The sequence below is a fragment of the Rhineura floridana genome, chromosome 9 (assembly GCF_030035675.1).
Source record: "Rhineura floridana isolate rRhiFlo1 chromosome 9, rRhiFlo1.hap2, whole genome shotgun sequence".
Classification (NCBI taxonomy): domain Eukaryota; kingdom Metazoa; phylum Chordata; class Lepidosauria; order Squamata; family Rhineuridae; genus Rhineura; species Rhineura floridana.
This window is the reverse complement of record NC_084488.1, coordinates 36,458,340-36,467,189: the sequence shown is the minus strand read 5'-3', so window position 1 is coordinate 36,467,189 and position 8,850 is coordinate 36,458,340.

The window sequence follows — 8,850 nt, the reverse complement described above, 5'->3', positions numbered from 1 at the left end:
ATTATTGTAAGTCACCTAGAGTGTCCACTAACCTGGACAGATAGGTGACCAACAAATAAAATTTATTATTATTATTATATGGAAAAGGGGGTGCTTAGGATAACAAAGCCAGGAACATCTTGCCTTCTTTCAGACATTGGCTTGCATAGTTTATATGACCTTGAGATAAGCACTCAGAGTCAGAGGAACAAAGGATAGATAGGAGCAGGGGAGGTTTGGTTACAAGTGGGATCATTAAACTAAGAATACACTCAGGTTACATTTTCTACATTTGTAAGAGTATGCGTGTCAAGGTCTACAACCATGTAAATGAAGCACAGGCATTCTTTTGTGATACAGTTGGTAACATCATATAAGACATTGAGTATAGATATGCACAAGGAAATGGGAGGAGAGAACATTTCCAGTTCAATCAGGCTTTTATTCACTTAGCCACTGGAATGTTTGGGGTCAGGTCATCAGGAAATAAACCGATATCTACTTTATATCAAGTCAGTAATATTTCCATACCCAACAAGGGCAACTCCCAAACCTGGGTGTTGTGCCTCCAAGTTAGTTAGTTAGAACTAGGTATGCCTTTCCTATCTACTATGTATTTCTATAAACTGCTGGAGTCTGCTGATGAGGAATTGTTGAGGTACCTGAGGTCTCCCAGCAGGGAAGTGTCATCACTCCATGGCTTTCCACGTGTGCTGCAGTGTTTTTTGCAGCACAACACAGGCATGCCTTCAAGCGCCGCAGTAGAACACTTGTTCAGTACTGGTGGCAACGTAATGACTGTGAAAAGACATTCCTTGTCTGACGTGCTTTTTGAGCATCTTGTTCTTTTCAGACATAACAGAAATGTATTATAAAAGCAGCATTTCAAGTGTAAAATTTGATTTCAAGTGTAGGGGTATTATCATTTCTTGAGGGGCATGTGAGATTCTGTTATGCCATTCTGTTAATCTTATGGATAAAAAACATTATTCTACTACCCCCTGTGTGTGTGTGTTTATTTTTAATATTGTTTTAGGCTATTTAGATGTGCAGCAGCCAAGGCCAGCACCTGTAGGCGTTTTTTTTAAAAAAAGTAACTGAAAAGTAATTGTAGTGATTACTTTTGAGGAAAAGTAAAGTAATCAGTTACTTTCAGAGCAATTGTAATTGTAACAGTAATTACTACTTTTTTGGCCAAGTAATTGTAACTGTAATTTATTACTTTTTAAAAGTAATCTTCCAATCTCTGTTCTTATGGATCTTCTAAGCAAATGTAAGCATATGTAAATAATTTCAGCACATTATATGCATATTTGAAGCTATTATATGGACTTTCCCATTACATTATTATTCCCTTTCTCAGAGAGATGAGGTGACTAGATAATGGCAGCAAAAAGGCACAGCAAATAACCTGTGGGCTACAACAGCTGGTGGTGGGCCTTTGGTGGGGCTTTGGCAAATGCCCAGCAATGCTAACCCTTATAATAATAATAATACAATTTAATTTTTGTGTTGCCTATCTGGCCGAAGCCACTCTAGGCGACGTACAAACTAAAATTCAGTAAAATACAATACAATGCAGATAAAATACAATGAAGTCATTAATCACAGCAGCATGAGATCAGTTAGGGCAATCAATAGATAATAAGTATCCCAAAAAAGTTAGCCCTCCACGGAAATCCTAAAGGCCTGTCCAAAGAGCCAAGTTTTTAAGGCCCGGCGGAATGTATCCAGGGAAGGGGCATGGCGAAGATCGAATGGGAGGGAGTTCCAGAGAGTGGGGGCCACCACTGAAAATGCCCTCTCTCTAGTCCCTACCAACCTAGCTGTTTTCGTTGGTGGGACTGAGAGAAGGCCCTGTGTGGCTGTTCTAGTTGGGCGGCTTAATTTGTGGTACTGGAGGCGCTCCTTCAGGTAAACTGGGCCGAGACCGTATAGGGATTTAGAGGTTAATACCAACACCTTGAATTGGGCCCGGAAAACAACTGGAAGCCAATGTAGGTGAAATAATACTGGCATGATGTGATCACGGCGGCGGCTGTTTGTAAGCAAACGAGCCGCCACATTCTGCACCAGTTGTAGTTTCCGGACCATTTTCAGGGGTAACCCCATGTAGAGCGCATTGCAGTAGTCTAATCGAGAGGTGACCAGGGCGTGTACCACCAGTGGGAGCTGATGAATAGGGAGGTAGGGTTGCAGCCTCCATATGAGATGTAATTGATACCAAGCTGCCCGGCTCACTGCCAAAATCTGAGCCTCCATGGACAGCCTGGAATCAAGAACCACCCCGAGGCTGCGGACCTGATCTTTCAGGGGTAAACTTACCCCATTAAACTGTAGGTCAACAGCACCCAACCTCCCCCTGTCACCCACAAGTAGCACCTCGGTCTTATCAGTATTAAGCTTCAGTCTGTTCCTTCCCATCCACCCACTCACAGATTCCAGGCACTTGGACAAGGTCTCCACAGCCATCTCTGGTGAAGATTTAAAGGAGAAATAGAGCTGCGTGTCATCAGCATATTGGTGACATCGCAGCCCAAAACTCCTGATGATAGCTCCCAGCGGTTTTACATAGATGTTAAATAGCATGGGAGAGAGGATAGAGCCCTGTGGCACTCCACATGTGAGGGGCCAAGGGTCTGAAACCTCATCCCCCAATGCTACCTGTTGATGCCTGTCAGAGAGAAAGGAATGGAACCACTGCAAAACAGTGCCTCCTATTCCCAATCCTTCCAGGCGATCTAACAAGATACCGTGGTCGACGGTATCAAAAGCCGCCGAGAGATCCAGGAGGACAAGAAAGGTGGATTCTCCCCTATCTAATGCCCTCCTCATATCATCCACCAGAGCGACCAAGGCTGTTTCAGTACCATGTCCAGTCCTGAAACCCGATTGGTATGGATCCAAATAATCCGTTTCATCCAAGTGTGCTGACAACTGGCCAGCTACCACTCGCTCAATGATCTTCCCCAAAAATGGCAAATTTGAAACGGGGCAAAAGTTGTTCAAGACTTGATATCAGCCCTGGGCCAGGAGATACTACGACATCATTTGTTATCAATTTTGATATTTAGTTCTTAGAATGGCATAAGAACATATGTAGTGTCCTGCTGGATCAGGCCAGAGTCCCATCTCATCTAGCATCCTGTTCTCACTGTGGCTAACCAGATGCCCATGGGAAACCTGCAAGCAGGAGCAACAGCAATCTACACTTGTGATTCTCAACAGCTGGTCTTCAGAAGTGGAAGTAAAACACAGGCATTGATGGCATCCTCCATTAATCTGTCTCATCCTCTTTTAAAGCCATGTAAATTGGTGGCCATCACTACATAGTGTGGGAGTGAATTCCATATTGTAACTAAGCACTGTGTGAAGTACTTTGTTTTTGTCTGTCCTGCATTTTCCTGCAGATTAATTTGAATTACCTTTTGCCAATCTACAGGTCAGTGGGATGTGAACCTAGTAGGAAAGTTTGTGTGCTTGTCAGAGCCTTACTATAAACGTCCTCCTTCTTTAGGAACACTTTTCTGGTTCTAATTACTCACTAAAGAGTAGTATCCAGTGATGTTTACTAGTTCCTAGTGCTTGGTTCCTCGTTCCCACAAATGTTCAAAACAGAGAACAACCTCAATAAGGAACTGCAAACCACAATAAACGTTGGCTACCTCTCTTCCATATATCTTCATGACCGGTGTGTTGGGGGAGTGGGGATTGAGATCCACAATTCTTGCAAATCAAAACCATTGACAGAATCTCTTCCTTCTACATGGCCAGTGGGTACTATCCAAAAGTTACCAATACCAGTCAGATTACCATGTTGCATAAAATATTATTGTAAGTAGGGGGTTGACTTGACTTCCACAGTCACTTTGGGTTTTGTATCTGACGTTTGGCTCACAAGTAACCACCTACCCTCCTTCCTAGCTGTCTTTGTTCCTGAGATGACGGAAATGGTCTTGGGATGGGGTTGGAGACCCCAGGGCTTAATATCCATACTGAGACTGCCTTGTTGGGTGTATTCCAGGATTTCATGATAGCCATAACCACTGTGGGTCTGTCTCAGATTATATCTGGCCTCATCATGAAATAGATTACATTCTTGATTGGGACTGCTGTTCTGGACAGGAGGAAGGTGTTCTAGAAGTGAGGTTGCTTGAAATGGATCCCTTGTTATGGACTAGGCTACCTGGTCAGACTACAGGAGAGCCCTAATCTCTGCAAAGGAGAGCCTATCAGAATGATCTGCCCTCAAAGTCTTAAGGATTGGAATAGCTTCCTGATGTCTCTGGAGAATTTTCCTGTTGATATGGTCAATAATCCTGTCAACACCCTGGTTGGCCATTGGAGTAAGGAGACCATCTGGCCAGTGACACGGTCACATCCAAACTCCCTTTTCAGTCATGATGGTCTGGCAGATCACTTCCTTGGTGTGGGATTGGCTGAAACAGGCTGGATGGCAACTAGAGCTCAAATGCCAGAAAGCTATGCTGAATCCAACTGAATGCAAGAGAGCTCTGTTGTGGTGACAGCAGCAAAGAAATCTCTGTCACCATCACATCTGCTCAATACTGTCCAGCAGAGTGATTTGGCTGGTTTCTTTTGAAGGCCTGTTACGACCACTTTGCAAATAAAATTGCTTTTTTTCACTTTGATTTAGATACAATAGTTTTACAGAAACCATTTCAGAACTCCATTCATGGAACGTAGCCAGTCATTTTTAATGTATTGCTTTTAAATGTTTTTATATTGCTGTACTCTGCCCTGATATTTGGTGAGTGGATTGTATATAAATACTTTTATAAATATTCCTCAGCCAGATTTTTATTGATTCTCCCTTCCTCCAGCAGCCCCCTACACCCACTCCATATTGTTCAGGAGGATGCTCCATCCTCTGGAGAGGTTTTTAACAGACGGTACATGTGATTGCAGGGAGGAGGAGAGTGAAATTTCCTCTGTGAACTTTCTTCCATTAATGGATCTTAGGATCCAGTCCAAAAATTTAGAATCCAGCAATTAATCAAACCTTTCCTTGTGAATGAATGGTAACAAGTTGGCAAACATATCCCACCTTCATTAAACCCAAGCACCCTTTTTTCATTCCCCAAGAGGTCCAGGCTTATCTCTTTTTTTTTAGCTGGTCAAGATCACCTTATTAGAATAAAGACTTAAGGGGTGGAGATACTCAGATGTGGCTTGACTTTAATCATGTGCCATGACATTCCATTCACATGATTCAGGATGCCCCAGGACTTCAACACCTCTTTGTTTTCTTATTGAAGAGTAAAAAAATAAAGACAGATGATAACCATAGGAAAAATATATATTTGGAAAAGTCAGACGATGTTAGCCCATTTGCTGAATACAAGCATGTCATATGGGAAAGACAACAGGCGGTGTTCAATGCTAGTCCTACCCAGAGTAGATGCATTAAAGTTAATAGATATGATTAACTTAGCTTTGTTAACTTCAATAGGTCTACTTTAAGTAGGACTTAGTTGAATACAACCCATAGTTCTAGACCATCACATGCCCAACACCTAGGTCTTTTGATATGCAGTGCCACTCTGGTCTAAGCAGATTCAGGGTGAGGTTGTATGATACGTTTTCTCTATAACTAAGTGCACATTACATCCCCAGGTAATTCACCTTTTTTTGGAATCATGCCAGGAGGCTACTCCACAACACTCTTTTTTTAGACACTGGTAAACCCCCTCTGAATATCGCTTACCATGAAAACCCTATTCATAGGGTCGCCATAAGTCGGAATTGACTTGAAGGCAGTCCATCATCATCATAAAAAAGTGGGAGCTGGTTCCTCTCTATCTCTTCTGATTAAACTTTAACTAGCCCACATTCCACTTTTAAATGCTATTAATTTTTTAAATAATATCTGTGTCTATTTTTTAAATAGCCATAGTAACAATCAATACACTCAAAAACCAATTAAAAATGGTAACAGCGATAATACAAAGCATTATCAACAGAATAAAAAGGAGGTTAGGCCACTATCATAGCAGCAGCAGGAGGATATAGCTAACCGCCAGCGTCTCCAAAAAGCCTCCCTAAAAAGCTATATCTTGATGAGGCAGGGTAGGGAGGCATTCCGAGTTATTTGTGTGACAACAGAAATGGCCCTGCCCCTTGTACTTACCTGCTGGCTGTACAACAATCATCAGAAGAACCTCCCATATCAATCATAGTCGATGTATTGGAGAAGAATCCAGAGCCCAAGCCATTTACGAATTTAAAGGTAACAAATAAGTAACTAGAGATGGGCGAGAAATTCAATTTAGTTCGCATTTTAAGCCAAATCTATCAAATCTGCACTTTCTGAAACAATATGAGAACCTAAACATAGCTGTCCATCAACATTTGCACTTATGCGAATTTTGCAGTACAGTTTGCCAACCAAACAATGTTTACAAAAGTGCATATGTTAGGAGAAACTGTGCATAAAATATGAGTGAAAATAACATTAAACTGCATTATATAACAAGAAATTGCTTGCAAACATGTGTACATTAGTTAAAACTGCCTACAAAAATGTGTTTATTAGGATAATATTTCCATTAAATGTTTTTTTAATTGCAAATGGCTGCAGAAATATGTTTAAGACTGAGTTTAAGACTGGAAAAATGAGAAACAAAATTGACACATTGTTCCATCCATACAGAAAACCAATGAAGGTTGAATAATATTCCGGGCAGTGACATTTTGGATCAACTGAAATTTTGGGACACTTTTCAACAAAAGTAGTTCTGTCAGGAGGTTACTAAAGCACGTGTAACTATGGCCAGTTGTGTCATATATGTTGGGCTGTATTCAGGACATTCCAAAAGCAAGTAGGACAGAAGCAATGTTTACTCTGACACCACTTAGAAGTTAAACCAAAATCTATATACAACTTCCACTCCCATAAGCACTTTATGGACAGGCACTGACTGTAGCAACTACAGTTACTTCAATTATTTGTGCTTGCATCTCTTATGAGTCTTTGAGCAGCAAATATATAAATAAAGAAGGTTTTGTAGCATAGAATTGCCTCAGTAAACTGTTCTACTAATTATATGGATCTCTCTCAGAGACTTGTAAAGTTTCTCTCAGTTCAGGATATTGTATTACAACCTGTACAAAAATATAGAATATCAACACTGTGGTCTGTTTTCCAATTTTAATAGTTGATCAGCTAAATCTACCTTTTAAGAAAGAAGTTTTCACTAATGAATTATTTGGAGCATAAACACTACATTCATGTAAACATAAGTGTACACTGCTAGATATTTCTGTATGGATTTTTCAGAAGGGCTAGCTGTACTTCTCAGCATATTAACACTTTTTAAGAAAAGGGGGATGTGATCTTGTTCTTTCTCTTACCATGCTGACCCACCAGCCCCGGGGTAGCATTTCATAGATCTATAGGCTGAAGCATTGTATTTTTGATAAATTATGATGGCAAGTGGCCAGCACAAATGGAAGCCAAACTTGTTTCCAGTTCAAAAGTGGCACCCCCATCCAGCCACCACTAAAATGGCTGTCTAGGGGCCCAGCAGGATGAGCTGATGAGAAAGCCTTCTGAGTCCCTGGGGCCCTTGCCCAGTGCCCACCTAGCCAATCACTGGCTCCAGACCTGTAATAATTAAGACAGTGCAATGCCTCATAAGTTCTTTTGGTGTTACCTGTAACCAAAGAGCTTATGGCTGTAATGGTTTAGGCATTAATATCTCATGTGGGAGTATTTCCTGAGACACACCAATTGTCATCTTCTTGCTGTACATTCCTTTTTTAAAAAAACAAATCTGAAGTACACAGTTTATGGTTATGTGTTGTGTTTTCTTGTTTAAAAAGCAATAAAAATAATTGGTTAAAAAAGACAGTGTGATACAAATAAAATAACAATTTGAATAAGAAAAACAGACTACTAATAAGGCATTTTCGTATTTGTGTGCGTGCGCTTGTGTATGTATATGCAGCAGTACCTCAGTTAAGGAATCCTCCAGGAAGAAGCTTATTTTAACAACCGCTTTTTTAAAGGTGAAACTGACCAGCTTTGCTATGCTATGGATAAACTTTTAAGCCTGTGCCTTTGATTTAAAGTGAAACTGACCAGCATGTGTCCTTACTTTGCTGTCAATAATCTGACAAGCCTATACCTTTTCCTTAAGGTACAACTGATCAGCCTGTGTCTTCGCTATCAATAAACTGATAAGCCTGTGTCTTTGCTTTGCTAGGGTGAAACTGACAAGCATGTGTGTTCCTTTGATGTTAAAGAGATCTCTTGTTTTCTCCCAGGGCTAGGGAAGGAAGGATCCAATACAATTCTGAGGCGGAGGAACCAAGACCTTTTAAAGCCCCTGTTGAAGCTGCCCCAACCATCTATAAGTGGGTGTAGGAACCTATCCCTATTCTTCCTATGTCATTCCTACCTCTGGTACCAAAGTTTCTGTTAAAGAAGTAATGTGCAGGAACACATCTACTTGTTAACGGAGGCATTACTATCCATCTATATATGTTACTAGACCCGAATCCTCCTAATACTTCTTCCAGTTCACCCAGTTCAAAACCATCCTAGTTACCTAGCTGTTTTAATTGCACAATATTTTAGCATGAAGTTCATTGAGAAAATTACCAATACAGTGCCTTGGGTCAACAGGTCCAAGGAACCCCTCTGGCTTTATGAAACCTGAAACAGGAAAACAAATGAAGGGGAGGGAGGAAACCAAGCACTCAAAAAGAAGAAAAAGGTGATGGTACACCAGAAGTCCAACGAACTGAATGGATTGCTCTATTCATTTCTTTAATATTCCTTCCCTTCCTGTTTCTTGCACAGCTTTAATCAATCTGATATTTTTAAAAGGGGGGGGAATGGTTTTG